General features: G+C 43.8%; 1 protein-coding gene across 11 annotated transcripts in view; it reads right to left on the bottom strand.

Annotated features, from left to right (window-relative positions):
* The window catches only part of MAP7D2 (MAP7 domain containing 2), a 141291-nt gene that overhangs the window by 43512 nt on the left and 82619 nt on the right, over positions 1 to 15160 (bottom strand). The window lies entirely within an intron of this gene.

Here is a 15160-nt window from a genome sequence, read left to right as displayed (position 1 = left end):
AGTCACCTTTTCCCTATGGTGGTCTCTCTATACTTTACTGATTGAGCATTAGGGTTTTATTGACTTTCTTCAAGATGGATATCCATCCTCTGGTCCTCCTGCCCACCCCAATCCCCAACATCTAGTGCTAGTGGTCTTCCATGGCCATAATCTGCTTCCCACACACCTTACTCCCTTTTTCCAAACTGTCTACCAACATACTTGGCAATTCCAGCTTCCACAGTCCTGGTCTTCTGCATATCATCTTTCACAATTTTTTCTTAAACACTAAGGTACAGTTCAGCTCCTCCATTTCTTTTTCCTTGACCACTCTTTCAACAGACACTGGTTTCTTACTCCTCAAATCCCCTTTTTTCCCTGCTCACCTCCATCAGCACTCCTTCCTGCGACACCCACAGCCAGTCTCAAAATCTTTTTACTAGCTCCAATCCATTGGATCACCAACTTCCTCCTCAGTCTGAGCCCTAAGAGCTCTCCACCAAATAACATTGACCTCCACCTCCAACTCTTTTGAATCCTCACATAGTCTTCTCTTTTGGACACCTTTCTATTATGTTCCATAGATAGCGATCTCAAACTCATATGGCCCCACAGGCCTGATGAGCAATTCTACTCCATGGGCAGGGAGCCAGCCCCAGGCTGCTCACAACAGCCAGATCAGGCCCATGGACCCTCTGCCCCCTGTATGCCAGATTAAGCACCTGCAGCATCCACTCTAGCTGGTCTAGGACTGTGGCACCCATTCTGGCTGGTCTGGGCTGGACAATGCATGAAGCACAGGTCATGGACTGGTTACAGCAAGTGTCAGATCAAGCATTCAGGGGACCCAGATCCCTCCCCGCTCCACTGCATGCCAGAACCAGTGCCTGCTCTGGCCAGTCTGGGGCAGCACCACACACAGTGCCAGGCCTAGACTGGCTGGAGCAGGCACAACATGTGGCTCATATTCTGAACCAGTCAGAACACGTGACATGCGGCACAAACCCAGACTGGCCAGAGCAGGCAATGTAGACGCTAGGTCCAGCATGCAGCTGGAAGGTCCCAAACTGGCTTTGCCCAATGCCAGCATCAGGGGCTAGATGATGTGGCTCCAGGGACTGTATCTTTGAAACCCCACAAGTAAAATAATCTTTCTTGAGTGTGACAACCCTTCAATCAATGTGCCTCCATGTATGGCCTTGCTTTGCTTTCCATCTTTGTAGTCCCTTCACCTTCCTCCTGCTTATTCTACCTACTACGATCAACATCTCTCAGGCTTTTTACTCAGCCTTTGCAATCCATTTTTAATTCTCCTTCCACTCTAAGGCATCTTTCCATCACAGGGTTTCACTTGACCTCCTTCTGGCTAAGTGTTAACCCTATATCATATCCTCCTCCGCCATCTGGTCCCTAGTTTCATCTAGTAAGTTAATTCTTTGTCCTGGCTTCTGTTTTCCTGAAGAAGAGGCTGGAGAGACATCAGTGCAGGATAGCTTAAGAATAATCCATTCTTCATTCATGAGTGCAGTTCTGTTACATGAGTCTTGAGGTCCCTCCCAACCCCATCTTTCTATCGCTACCCTAAGGAATCCTAGAGAAGGATTAGGATCTCATTGTACCAGATCAATGGCTCTCAACCTTTTGAGAGTCAGGGCACCTTTCCATAACTTGTTCTTTTTTTTAATTTGGCAGCACCCCAGATGAAAACCACTGTTGTACTGCCTCAGCTTACCAGATAACTCTTTATTCAATTTACCAGGCTCTTAACATTTTCCTTTTCTCACACCAGCATAAGACAACAGCAATGCAATTATCGGCTCCTATCAAAAAAAGCAACAAACCAACCAAACAAACAAAAAACCAACCCTTTCCCCCAGACAAATTTGATTTTTCTGTTGCTTACACAAGACATTTTGAATAAGTTGCAATGGAACTACTCCTGATTTACACCATGTTAGCTGAGATAGGAATGAAGCCCCAAAGCCAAAATAATGTGCTATTCTACTTTTCCTCTTTGTGAAAGACTCCTGTTGATATGAATGGAAATGCTGTAAGGGAAATACTCTAAATTAAATTACCACATTTATCTGAATCCAAGATCACTTTAAATTTAAGACACCTCCCCAATAATAAGATTCTATAAATGGAAAAATGATAAATTTGTTATAATTTTCCAATATACAATCTAATAAACAGAGTCATCTTAAATTCATCATCCCACCAGGGCAGCATGAAAATCAGCAGCAGAGGAGTGTGCAATAGGTAGGGGGGGGGAGCAGGCAGCCTCCTTGACCCCTGCCCCCCCCACATCTTGTCTCCCCTGAAGCCTGTCACACCCGTGGAGTAACTGTACCCCTGCTGCCTGCGCCCCTGCTTGCACCTTGCAGCCTCTGCCCCCTTTTTGCTCCAACCTCTGCTTACTGTCAGGCATGGGTTGAGCTCCATTGCCCTGCCAGCTCCAACCCCTGCCAGGCCATGCAGCAGTAGTGGCAACAGCTCCAGCCCTGGGACACTGCTGTGTGGCTGGGCAGGGATCAGAGCTTCCATGTGCTCCATGCCCTGGGAAAGAATGGATCCAGAGCCATGCCTGACAGTAGCAGGTGGGGGGAAGGCAGTGGGGTGCAGGTGGGAAGGTAGCAGGCAGCTACTGTGGCTATTACTGTAGCCTTGACCCAGGCTTGGGACTGGAGCTGCAGCAGCTGCTCTCCCCTCCGCCCCACACACTTTGTACTCAAATCCAAGACAAAATCCAATCCCCCCATGCTGAAGGGGGGGAATGGGACCCTCATCTTGAATTTGAATAAATACAGTGATTTGAAAGGACTTGATTTGTCCTAGTTTATGTAATGACATTTTTCATCTGTTGGATTTATAGTAAATAAGAGGTTGTGAACTCTTTTAAAAGGCATCCTGTGTTTGCGTGGAAACAAGGCTGGTCATAATTAATCCTTTTTTTTTCCGTAAGCATACCAATAACATGTGTTCTGTCAGCATCTAAGTGAATTCCCTGTCCTTAGGGCAACAGGTTCTTAACAGGAGTGCTGCTGTCCTCACCATAGCCAAGCAGAACTATGCCATGTGTCTTCTGCAGAGCCAGACTGGAAAAAAAGCTGTGGCAGGAGCGCACACTCTCCTTGCAGCTCTTCCAGGTGTGGCACCACATGCTCTATAGAGATGTCCAGGAAAGTTCCACCTGCTCTACCATGTGAGGTTAGACCAGGAAAGACGGAGGCACTCCTCCCAAAACTGTTTTCAATCTGGCTCTGCCGGAGGTGCATGGCACAGTTCCTGCTGGCCACGATAGTAGAGACAAAGCCCACACCATGGCATACCTGAAAGGGTCTCATGGCACCCTAATTGAGAACCACTGTGCTAGGTACTGAGAAGCTCCTGCCTATTCTTTCAGTCTCTCCCACCACTCAGTTCATGATCCCCTCCCCTTTCCCCTCTAAAATAGAGAGTGAGCTATCATCTACATGCTAACAACGCCTGAATCTGCCTCTCAAACCTGAGGCCTTGTCTTCTGTTCACTCTTGCATCTCCACTGGTCTTTAGGGTATCACATCCTAGATGCCAAACTTGCTAAAAACAGTCTCTAGCTTTCCTTCCTGTTCTTTGTTTGGTTTTTTTTACCAACGCTGTCTATCATCAATGCTCAAGAAAACCATGCAGCCTCTCATCTTTCCACCTCCTTTTCCTCCACCCAAAACATGTGTGTGAACACGCATACAAGCCATCAAAACACTTAGATATTTCCTTTTTTACAGCAGCTTGAAAAAACCCCAACATACTTTCTGTTTCTGCTTGCCCATACTTCAGTTTTCTCCTGGCTTTACTTCTTTCAATCTCCTGACTGCCAACTCAGTTCCCTCCTCCAATCTAATATCAAAATAATCTACCTCTCCTGTTTTTTTTCATTGCTATATTTTCATGGCCCAATCTCCCGATTGGCTTTCACTTGGTTGATACATTACTTACTGTCAGTCCGATTCTCCTATTAGTCCTTCCAAGACTCCTGCTGGACACAACTCCTTTATAGTCCCTTCCCACTCTTTTTTCCACCCACACCACCTTTTTGTCCATGAAACGTCCTTCCAGCCATGTTGTATTAAAAAAGTTCCTCTCCTTTTTCTTTAAAATTCCTTCTTTAAAAAGAAAAAAGAAAGGGAAAACTACACACACTTCTTCTAAACTTACCAACATTAAGGTAAACACATATTGTAAAATACTTATTACATTTTTTTAAAAGTATTACTGCTAGCACAGCACTTATCCTACTAACTCAGATAATTTATGTTTTCCTTCTCTGTTTGTTCATATTAGAATGTTTCATAAGGCAAAAACCAGGTATTCCTCAGGCCTGTGTAGATAAAACCTAAAATAACCAAGAGCACTGTAATACAAATGACATGAAAAACACAAAATAAATACTTTAAAGAAAAAAAAGGATTTCTCCATATGTTTTTGAAAACTCACGTTACCTAAATTCAAAATATTTGGGGAAGGGAAAGAGAATTATAGATTCAACTGGATAATATGAAATATTGGAAAAGGATGCAGACTTTGTCTACATTTTACTTGCAAAAACATGCTGTAACTTACGTAGTGTCTTTTATTAGAAAATAACAAAACACCTAAACATTATTAGAAAATAACAAAACATAAATCATCTCTCCATGAAGGTAATCTATTACATATTTTATCATCCTACCCATCTTGTATAAACAAAAGTACTAAAATGTATTTTAAACCATCTAAAAAAACCCAACAGCAAACAACTCACCAAATGCAGGTTAGCATAAGCAACTTTTCCATTTATTACTGCTAAAACAAGTCTGTTTCCCAGAAAAAACACAAGCATTCCTCCATGAGCAACACACCAAAATTTGCTGCCTTTTATTGCAAACCTTACATCCATGAAAGTAATTTTAAACACTAACTACTTCATATATGGGATCTACCTACAGCAAAGGCAACCTCTACAGTACAAACAATATGCTGGGCCATGATAAAGAATATAACTCAAGTGCCTATACACTAATGCTAGGAGCATGGGGAGCAAGCAGGATGAACTAGCACTCCTGCTTGCAGAAAACACCTACGACTTAGTAGGGCTAACAGAAACCTGGAGGGATTCTTCCCATGACTGGGCGGTACACATTGAGGGTTATAAGCTGTACAGAAAGGATAGAGTGGGGAAGAGAGGGGGATGGGCGGTGCTCTATGTCAATGAGCAATATACATCGACCCTTATCAAAACTGAATCGGAGGAGGAGAAAGTAGAAGGATTGTGGGTTAGGTTACATGGAGGTCAAGGAGAAAGGGATTTGGTGGTAGGGGTCTGCTACAGACCCCCACACCAAGGGGAAGAACTAAATTTGGGGCTCCTGAGGCAACTCTCGGAGACCATAAAAACTAGGGAGGCGGTAGTCATGGGGAACCTAAACTACCCAGACATCTGCTGGGAGACGCAGACAGCAAAGTCCCACCGTTCACGCAGGTTCCTATCCTGTGTACAGGACCTCCATCTGATACAGGAGGTACATGGTCCCACTAGGGGGGATGCCTTACCGCACCTGGTATTGGCAATGGGGGATGACATGGTAGGAGATCTACAGATCGGTGGCCATCTGGGGGACAGTGATCACCAAATAATAGAATTCATCATAAGACGTCGAGTGGGTAAGGTACCTAGTAGGGTGAAAGTGCTAGACTTTAGGAAAGCTGATTTCAATGAACTCAGGCGTTTAGTCAAGGACCCACTGCAGAGTAAGAGTTTTGAAGAGATGGGAGCCCAGAAAGGGTGGCTGTGCCTTAAGGAAACGATCCTTCGGGCACAGAGGGAGACGATCCCGATGCAGGGAAAAAGGGGGAAAGGGGCCAAGAGGCTTACTTGGCTGACCAGAGAAATCCAGAGCAGCCTACAGGCAAAAAGGGGGGCATATAAAAAGTGGAAACGGGGAGAGATTACTAAAGAGGAGTATGCCTCCTCTGCTCGCGCTTGTAGGGAAGCAGTTAGACAGGCCAAAGCTACCATGGAGCTGAGGATGGCATCCCAAGTTAAGGATAACAAAAAATTGTTTTTTAGATATATAGGGAGTAAAAGGAAGGCCCAGGGAGGAATAGGACCCCTGCTAAATGGGCAGAAACAATTGGTGACGGACAGGGGGGACAAGGCTGAACTCCTCAATGAGTTCTTTGCCTCAGGAACCTAATCGAGGGGCAAGACAAGTCTCTCACTGGGGTTGTAGAGAGGCAGCAGCAGGGCGCCAGACTACCAAGCGCAGACCCTGAGATGGTGCAGAGGCACTTGGAGGAACTTGATGCATTTAAGTCGGCAGACCAGGATGAGCTCCATCCAAGGGTACTGAAGGCACTGGCTGACGTCATTGCACAGCCACTGGCGGGAATATTTGAACACTCATGGCGCACGGGCCAGGTCCCAGAGGACTGGAAAAGGGCCCATGTGGTCCCCATTTTCAAAAAGGGGAGGAAGGAGGACCCGGGCAACTATAGGCCAGTCAGTCTCACCTCCATCCTTGGCAAAGTCTTTGAAAAAATTATCAAGGCTCATATTTGCAAGAGCCCAGCAGGAAAAATTATGCTGAGGGGAAACCAGCATGGGTTCATAGCAGGTAGATCATGCCTGACTAATCTAGTCTTTTTTTATGACCAGGTTACAAAACACCTGGACGCAGGAGTAGGGGTTGACATTGTTTACTTAGACTTCAGGAAGGCCTTCGATACAGTATCCCACACCATACTGGTGAACAAGTTAAGAGGCTGTGACTTGGATGACTACACAGTCCGGTGGGTGGCGAATTGGATAGAGGGTCGTACCCAGAGAGTCGTAGTGGATGGGTCGGTATCGACCTGGAAGGGTGTGGGCAGTGGGGTCCCACAGGGCTCGGTCCTTGGACTGATACTCTTCAATGTCTTCATCAGCAACTTGGACGAGGGAGTGAAGTGTACTCTGTCCAAGTTTGCAGATGACACAAAACTGCGGGGAGAAGTGGACACACCGGAGGGCAGGGAACAACTACAAGCTGACCTGGACAGGTTGGACATATGGGCGGAAAACAAGAGAATGCAATTCAACAAGGAGAAATGCAAAGTGCTGCACCTAGGGAGGAAAAATGTCCAGCATACCTACTGCCTAGGAAATGACCTGCTTGGAGGCATGGAAGCAGAAAGGGATGTTGGAGTCCTAGTGGACTCCAAGATGAACATGAGTCGTCAGGGTGACGAAGTCATCAGAAAAGCTAATGGCACTTCATCGTGCATCAGCAGATGCATGACGAACAGAACCAAGGTGATACTTCCCCTCTATCGGGCGCTGGTCAGACCACAGTTGGAATACTGCATGCAATTTTGGGCACCGCACTTCAAGAGGGATGTGGATAACCTGGAGAGGGTCCAGAGAAGGGCCACACGTATGGTTAAGGGCTTGCAGGCCAAGCCCTATGAGGAGAGACTAGGGCACCTGGACCTCTTCAGCCTCCGCAAGAGAAGGCTGAGAGGTGACCTTGTGGCTGCCTATAAGTTCATCATGGGTGCACAGAAGGGAATTGGTGAGGCTTTACTCACCAAGGCACCCCTGGGGGTTACAAGAAATAATGGCCATAAGCTAGCAGAAAGCAGATTTAGACTGGACATTAGGAAGAACTTCTTCACAGTTAGAGTGGTCAAGGTCTGGAATGGGCTCCCAAGGGAGGTGGTACTCTCCCCTACCCTAGGGGTTTTCAAGAGGAGGTTAGATAGGCATCCAGCTGGGGTCATCTAGACCCAGCACGCTTTCCTGCCTATGCAGGGGGTCGGACTCAATGATCTATTGAGGTCCCTTCTGACCCTAGCATCTACAAATCTATGAACAGTTTGTAATGGGCCTTGCATCAAGTCTAAAAACAAAAAGAATCATAAAGTGTGAAAAAATTGAAAAGGAGTATCTATTCTTAGTAGAGAAAAAAAGCATTTTCTTTTCACATGGCAAAACACTTATGGCCATCCACTAACTGTCCCTCAATCTAAAGAACAGAACCATCTGGACTACCAAAAATGAACTTTAAAAAACAAACAAACAATGAGATTCAAAAACAATATGCAAGAGGCAAGTAATCTTAACTAAGTCCTTCCCTTTGATCTTACAAACTATAATATGCACACAGGAAAAGTAAAACTGTAAAGAGTCCAAGTTCTTCTCTCACTCAAACTGAAAGTTACTTTATAAATACCAGAGGTACAAAGGCAACTTAAATACAAATAAAAAAATTCAAATAAATTTAAACACATTTCTGTCCAAACTATAAGTCTTATCGTAAACATCTAATATACTTTAGATTAGACTGGACAAAAGCAAACAACGTATCAATATTGTAGATATATAGAGAGAGCGCAAGTGTGCATGCGTGTGTGTATGTATGTTTGTGGGTGTGCATATAAATATATACTGCATGTGTATGAATTATGCACGTTGTGCTGGTATCCTCAATCAGTTCAGTCCAGGGGTCAGCAACCCCAGAACATGTGCCACAGCATGGCAGGCGAGGCCATTTTGCTTGGCATGCCACATATAGCCCGGGCTCTGGGCAGCTCCTGCCTGCCATAGAGTCCAGGATGCTCACAGCAGGCAGGCTGCAAACAGCTGCACCGGGGTCCAGAGCCCCGGCCCAGGTCCATGGCGGCAGCAGCAGCACACGTGCCTCAGGGCACCCAGTGGGGAAGGGGACGGGGAATGCACTGCCCTGGCCCCTTTCCTGCCATGCTCTGAGGTGTCCATGAAGCTGCTGCTGGCAACAAGCCAGGCCAGAGCTCTAGACCTGGGTGCAGCCACTTGCAAACTTGTAGCTGCCTTCTGTGAGCAGCCCAGGCTCTGTAGCGGGCAGCAGGAGCTTGCCTGTGCACCTCAGAGGAGGGGGAAAGAGGTCAGGGCTGCACTGTCATGACAAGGATCAGGTGCGACTCCCCCACTATCTTCCCCTGGCATGCCAACATCTTCGAAGTCCAGGTTGTGGGGTTTTTGGCACTTGGCCCAAAAACACTGCCAACCCCTGGCTTAGTCTTTTACTTGTGTGGGTCTTTGATATACCAAAAGGGTGATTTTTTAAATGAAAGAAATATGTGGAATGTACAAACCACAAAAGTTGGGATGCCAGTCTTTATTACACCGTGTTTTACTGAACTATGCTCTTTTAACAAAACCTATTTCTATTCTAAATATTCACAGCTACAGCTATTAATGTTGACCCAGAATGTTCTGGGAAAGGGGCAGGTACAAAAGACTGAGGGGGAGTGCAGGGGAGAGTTAAGATTACATAGTATGCTTCCTGGTATAAATAGCTATAGTTATTGTAAAACTTGTGTTTATTGGTGAAGAAAAAGAGGACCTTATGGTTCCTTATGTCTGTGGGTTACTGCAACATATGCTATGTGTCCAGCCATCTTAACTGATTTACACATAACATATAATAGTATAATTATAGCATTATGTAATACATGGCAGCATATATTACACCAGATTACAAAAATATATACCATTAATACTCTATTAAAAACATAAATAATGTGAAGGAACTCACTAGTTATGAAACATTTATTCACATATATTTCAATTAAGAGTAATTAACTCCATACAGTCATGAATATTTCCAATCTATTGGATTTTGAAGTCTGTACTCCTTCTAAATGTGAACTTCATAAATATGGAATGTACTCCATAATGAATATTAAACCACAAGGATTCCTTCCAGTGCTGCTAGATTTTTTGCAACAGCTGTTACTAAGGTGTCTTGAAGTTACGCAACAGGGCTGTGTATGTTTCATCTGTCCATTTTGCAGAATTGTCCATTTAAACAATAGCACATTGGTAAAGCTGGCAGTGTGCTTTTAAGTTTGTGGTAGGCCAACATTACATTTATACAGGCATGCGTGTTGCTTTATGAAACAAAATGTAAAATAATGTGACATCTAAAAATGTGATTTCCAGTAAATTCTAAAAGAGACACCAAAATGCTCCAATTTCAGAGGAGCTTTAGAACAAATATAGGAAAAGACAAACATTTTATCAAATTCTACAGCACAAATTTATTTTCCCCTGGGCCAAAAACCATTGGCTACACACTATTAAAAATAGCACTTTATTCTTCTTCTGTGAAGGGGAGTGTTTTCTTCAATAAAGTTTGGATAAACATAGAGGTACAGTCGACACCACCTAGGACCAAAGAAGTAACTGATAAACAGTATTAAGACTAAGTAAATATTCAGTTTCTTTTATCTTTTTATTCCCCATATTCATACAGTTTCTCTCTCAGGAACTGCTTTTAGTCGAATAGAATACAAAACACTTCAACTCCACTTTGCAATTTGGCCTTCAATGATCAGTACCTTGGAGAAGGGCACTGCTGAAACAGCTCCACTTTCACTAATCCATCCCTGGCTGTTACATACACTTATAGTACAGGGATCAAGAGTGAAAATGGATCAGAATGGGTGAAACTCATTTTTGAAAGCTATTTTAAGTATAAAATATCTGAGTGAAGGATTTTCAGTTCTATGAAATGAATAAACCACTTCTCTCTCTTTCTCAAGAGTCTACTTGAGAGTCCTCAAGCCTCGATACCAATAAAAATATTTCTTATTCAGATTAAATGGCCTTTCCCATCACAGGTATGCCACAAGTAGGACTGTGTGAATAAACCATTTTTAATTCAGCTGCTGAACCATACATTAATAAATAAATAAATAACCTATCAAACAGATTTTTATTTAAACTATTTTTCTCACCAAAATAAAAACCCAAATACTGAAAAATTCTGTTTCTGCTCGATGCAAAACATTGAAGAAACTTCAAGAAAGCTTAAAGAAACTTAAGGAACATAAAGTAAAAAACCAAAGTCCGTGTTCAAACCTGTTCTCTGACTGATTCAGGATAGGAATTTAAAGTGAAATCTTTTATTTCCCACATGGGTGGACAAACCAGCAGTCTATTAAATATTTTGGGGTAGGTCTCCCTCAGTCCTTATTGCTGACACTTATGAAATATTTAAACAGTAAGTGAAACAGAGGCAAGAAAAAATTATTTAAGGTGGGCAACCTAGGTGACAGACCCTCCCCTTTAATGAATGTTTAATTTATACAAATAGAACAGAATCAGTATAGAAAAGAGAGTACTCCAACTCAGAAAAGCCTATGACCTGGTAATTAAGGCCTTCTCCTTGGAGGTGGAGATGTGGGTTCAATTCCCCTTGGGTTGAGGAGGGACTTGAACCTGAACTTCCCCCCACCCCGCTTCCATGAACTTCCTCAGCTCTTAAAGAAAAAGGGAGATGACACCTCCATTTTTATGAAAAAGCTCCAAATTTTTTTCCAGTTGGAAATGGTGAATTCAATCTGAATTCATTAATAGTTTTAAAATGTTGTGGTTCTGTCTAAAACAGAAAATTTTGGCAAATTTTACCATTTGTCAATAACAAAGTCTGTCCATCTTTAGAAGCAAGATTTTTCTTTTGAAGACATTATATGCATATGTGAGAAAAATACTGAAACATTTATATCTATTAAATAGGTGCACTTCCCCTGATCATTTTGAAAAGACAATTACAGAAATATGTGCGATGTATAAGCACGTGAGCATTATTCTTTCTCCAGACAGGTGATAAGAGAAGCTTACTGTCACAGAGCACTGAGGTGCCCTGTGCCTGAAGAGGGGAAAACTGCTAGGGAAGGAGCCCTAGCAGTGACTAAGGAGCACAGCTGTGGGTTGCTGGGGCAACCAGGGAAGGTCAGCTGACCAGAAGGGGCAGGGCCTGGCCCTTATAAAGCCCAGGAGCTGAGGCCAGAGGCAGTTCCCTGCCAGCAGCCAGAGATGTAGGAGTTCCAAAAGCAAAGAGGTGAGAAGCAGCCTGACTGCAGGTACAGCTTCAGCTGAGTAAAGGGTGGCAGCTCTAAGATGTCCGAGCAACGTTGTTATAGCCAGGCGGCTTATAGTTATGTTATAGCCTAGGGGCTTGTGTTTTGCTTTGTTGTTGTTATCACCGGTGGTTTGGGTGAGACTATTAGGGGTTGGAGGAGGCCTCATAGGGACCCACAGTGGTGTGGGGACCCCAGTGCCAGCGGGCGCAACATACGGGGTGCATAGACCCCAGCCCCAGAGCGGGGCATTCAAGAAGCCTCAGTGTAGGCATGGTGAGCCCTAGAGAGGGGCACTTTTGAGAAGCCCTAGTGTAGGCGTGGTGAGCCCCAGAGAGGGGGCACTATTGAGAAGCCCAAGTTAGGCACAGTGAGCCCCAGGGAGGGGGCAGCATCATTAGGAAGCCCAAGTTGGGCACAGTGAGCCCCAGAGAGGGGGCAGCTTCATTAGGGAGCCCAAGTGTGGGCACAGGGAGCCCCAGATAGGGGGCAGTACTATTAGGAAACCCAAGTGTGAGCATGGAGAAGGAAGGCCCAGGGAGAAGAGGAAGGGGCCGAATAGGGATAGAATTGAGACAACAGTGATTCCATCGGCGAGGTGTGGACTGCAGTGTAGGGGAGGAAATAGAGCCGCAGATAGTGCCCCCTAGCAGAGGGGCAGGACAAGGGCAGCCTCCTGCTGATTAACACTAATTAATTAATTAATTAATTAATTAATTAATTAAGAGCAAGGCATGGCAGGCGAGTAGGCGGGCGGTTGCCCCTGAGACAAGTGTGTGGGCCACATTAAGGGCGGCCCAGAGTGGCTACCTGTCACGCTTATCACAATTCAATATATCTTTGGAGAAGTATTACCCTGACAATAAAGTTACTGGAAAAGAAAGATGTCCGTCACCGCTCACTGCAAAGGGAAAACAAGAGCAATGCTTCAGATGTTTCATATTCAAAATACATTGTCAAGGAAGTAAATCATTCTCACAGGTAGAAAGCAGATTCCACAATCTGGATGTGACAGTTTAAACAGGAAAAGACATATTTTATTTTTAAGTAATTTAAAAATTAGTCAGAAACAAGTTACACAGGTAAAGAGGAGGGAAGGAACAAGTTGTCCTAACATCATATGGAAACCTTTTATTTTTTTCCTGCAACAATGTTTTTGGTCAGAGGGATGGAGTAGGTTATTGAGAAACTCTAGAGACTGAGATTCAAGCATTTATACCAAAATAAACCTTTATATCTTTTATCACCATAAGCAGTCAGTTAGCCACTGGCCTCCACAAGCAGGCTGCCTCCCCAAGGAGCTCTTCAGCCACTCCTCCCAAGCAAAGAATCGTCTTTGCAACAAACCAACCAACCAAACCCTTCTGCCCTATCCCAGACACAAGGAGGAGGGCGTTTTTTGCTCTGGCATAGCAGCCTCACTCCTCCTGGCAGCACACTATTCCACTCATCGATTGTGTCCTCTTCTCCTCTTGTGGGAGAGCTTTTAAAGCTCCCATCAGGGGACTCTCTTCTTATCCCAACTCCCTGCAGCTCGGCTTTCTCAACAGGGCAGTCTTAAAGGGATAGATTGCTCTGTTACACACACACAGTGCAATTATTATCAAACAGGAACAGGATAATAATGGTAAATAAAAATATTATTGTTAAATTCAGGTGCCTGGCCTCCAATGTCTTGTTTTCAGCAGAAATAAAACTTTAGCACTGCATTTTAAACATCTGTAGCTCTGCTGTCTGTTCAAGCCTTCCTAACAGGACAGCTCTTGTTCACAAAGCTTATACAACTCTACCCTGCCTTCAGCATTGCAAGTGTTTCACTAAAACATCTCATTCTTGATATGATCATGCTCCTTTTCATCATGTCAGAGGGTTAACCTGGAAGAACCAAAAATATAAACATAATTCCCAATTTTCAGGAACTTTGCCTTTCAGTTTCTCTGTATATGCATTTCTACGTTATCTATTCAGATGTTTTGGTCCTTTGAAACACCAAACTGTAAACTGAAACGTAACTGCACAAGTTATCAGAAATCTGCTGCTGCTTTAACAAAAAAATAAATAACTAAATAAATTAAAAGCTTTTAAAGCATTCACATTCATTACCTGCATTTTATGTTGCCTGTCTGTGCATAATGGCCTGCAGAAACTGCATTGAGAGATCTGAATCAGAAATCAGGCCACTGCCCAGAAGAGCAAAAAACTGAGTGGCCACTGATCTTGACAGACAGTGACAGCATGTGAGCAAGTGAATTTTTTTTGGATATTCCTTTTTAAAAAAAAATAAAGATATAAAACTCTTGGTATTTTCAGCTGACCTAGATTATTCATGTTTCAATTTAGATTTTCCTTTTTTTTTTTTTTGGGGGGGGGGGGGAGAACAAGGGAAGAACAAAGGGTTTATGCTTAATAAGAATTATAAAAAAAAAAAAAATTATGCCTTAAATTTCAGTGGTCAGGACACAGAAAATCTATTCTAAAGAGTAATTTCCAGCTTCTGATCCACTATAGTTAATATTTGTAAAATCTGGCTCTTGGAATGGTGGTGCTCTCATGTTTGATGCTAAGAACATCAGCTCTATAACAGTGATCACTTTGCAGAAGTATCCAGTCGATCTTCATGTTTGGCTAGAAATTAAGAGACAAAAAATATTTCTGGTGCTGCGAGACAGTTTTGTCCGACTTTACCCAGCTTGGGTTTCTCTTCCTTTCTCTCGGTCTTTGCTGTACTCAGAGTTGATTAAAGCATGTGAAGACACACCTGATCTGATTTAATAAAGCTATCTCAGGCACCAATAACAGTGCAGTTGTGATGGCATGGGGCTTTAGCAGCCAAGCAAACAGCCAGGGAACTGGGTAGGCCTATGCAGCCCATGCTGAAGTCTCTGCTGCCATGACTTCACCTGTGTCAGCACCCCAGCAAGACAGATTAAAGGCACATCTACACATGATGCAATCATACCTCCCCAGTTGCAGAAATGACCCGGGCTCTTGAGAGGAGTAGAATGCCTTTGGGCTACAGAGAATAATAGTAGAAAACTTATGTGGATAGAAAACAAACTAGCTAGGAAGGTTGTAGATAAGCACATTCTGACCCATAAACACTGCATTCTAGCTACAGACGTGCAAAGCTCAGCAAGATTTTTCTAAACTAAGCAATTTAGACACAAAGGCTGGTTTGTAGATGTGTGAGGGAAAACAGGCACTTTACTTTAAACTCAGCACACTTCCACATAGAGCCCAGTGCCCATCTGACTTTCCCAACGTCTATAGATTGAGT

Source organism: Alligator mississippiensis, chromosome 1 (genome assembly GCF_030867095.1).
Source record: "Alligator mississippiensis isolate rAllMis1 chromosome 1, rAllMis1, whole genome shotgun sequence".
Classification (NCBI taxonomy): Eukaryota; Metazoa; Chordata; order Crocodylia; family Alligatoridae; genus Alligator; species Alligator mississippiensis.
The sequence above is the reverse complement of the archived record's forward strand: the minus strand, read 5'-3'. Positions and strand labels throughout refer to the sequence as shown.